We start from the raw sequence: 1,166 nt of genomic DNA on the forward strand, positions 1-1,166 counted from the left end.
AGCAAAATAGAATACAAGAAAGCAATGTAAGAGATATAAATTTCAAAGCCAGATGACCTGAGATCCTCACTGTCTATCATACTGTCTCTTGTTTTCTTCCAAATTGTTGTCCGTGTCTTCACATACAGAGAATTCATACAAAGCAGCACAGCATAAAACTGATCCAAACAGAATGAGGAAGGTGATTTAAGTCTTCAAAACCAGACAATAGGGAGTCACTAACGGCTATCATAGAGTCTCTTGTTCTCTTCAAAATAGCTGTCCATACTTTCATGTATATTGAAGTTCAACAAAATAAAACAGGCAGTGGACGAGGGATTGCTTGGTTTCCTGGTGCTCCAGGTCCCAGCATGGCATGGGTCCCAGTAAGCCCCGGTGGCTCCCATCCTGGGCTGCTGAGCCTGCCACACTCGCAGCCACTCATGGAGTGAGAGGTGGTTGCTTGGTTTCCTGGTGCTCCAGGTCCCAGCACATCATGAGTTCCAGTATACACTGGAGACTCCCGTCCTGGGCCTGTGGAGCCTGCCACACTCACAGCTGCTCACCAAGGGTGCAAGAGGTTGCTTTGTTTCCCAGCACTACATATCCCAGAATGGTGTGGTCCCAGTAAATGGTGATGGCTCCCATCCCAGCCTCCCACCGCAGGCTGTCACACTCACAGCTAATTATGTTGGGGAAGGGGTTGTCTCAAGCTGTTTCTTTCTAATGAATTGACCATTTCATTGCCCAAATTCTGAAATGGCCAACAGATCACTGAAAGATATCTCATTAGGCTCCTGCTTGAAATCAACAGCATCAGGTGGCTGCCAGTCTTGATTCAGAGTCAGTCTTCCTGGTGTTTTAAAGATCAACCTGAAGGTTTTGCATTTTATTTCCTTACTACAGTCAGACAAAAGAAACGCTATTTTTAGACTTACTTTTGCAGTAATTAATGTTTAGATGAACCTTAACCCTACTTCCCTAGAATAGCTCCCTCCCTACTTAACCAGAAAACCTGTAAAGAAAGGAATAAGCAGTTTTTAGAACATATTGTTGAGATAACCAATGATCATATCCAGAATGACAAACAAGCCAGATGTTTGGAAAGGAGTTATATCCCAACAAAATGATATGGTGTAATGTGTTCTCCATAGCAACCAGGTGATCTTGTGATCCCCTAAAAATGA

General features: G+C 43.7%; 1 non-coding gene across 1 annotated transcript; it reads right to left on the bottom strand.

The window, feature by feature from the left end:
• Positions 1 to 690: 690 nt before the first annotated feature.
• On the bottom strand, positions 691 to 827 carry LOC111758102 (small nucleolar RNA SNORA2/SNORA34 family). The gene has a single exon (XR_002792335.2). It is a non-coding gene; the product is annotated as a small nucleolar RNA SNORA2/SNORA34 family (small nucleolar RNA).
• Between the last annotated feature and the right edge of the window lie 339 nt (positions 828 to 1,166).

The sequence above is a fragment of the Cavia porcellus genome, unplaced genomic scaffold (assembly GCF_034190915.1).
Source record: "Cavia porcellus strain 051 isolate PalLab524CR breed Dunkin Hartley unplaced genomic scaffold, mCavPor4.1 scaffold_20, whole genome shotgun sequence".
Taxonomy (NCBI): Eukaryota; Metazoa; Chordata; class Mammalia; order Rodentia; family Caviidae; genus Cavia; species Cavia porcellus.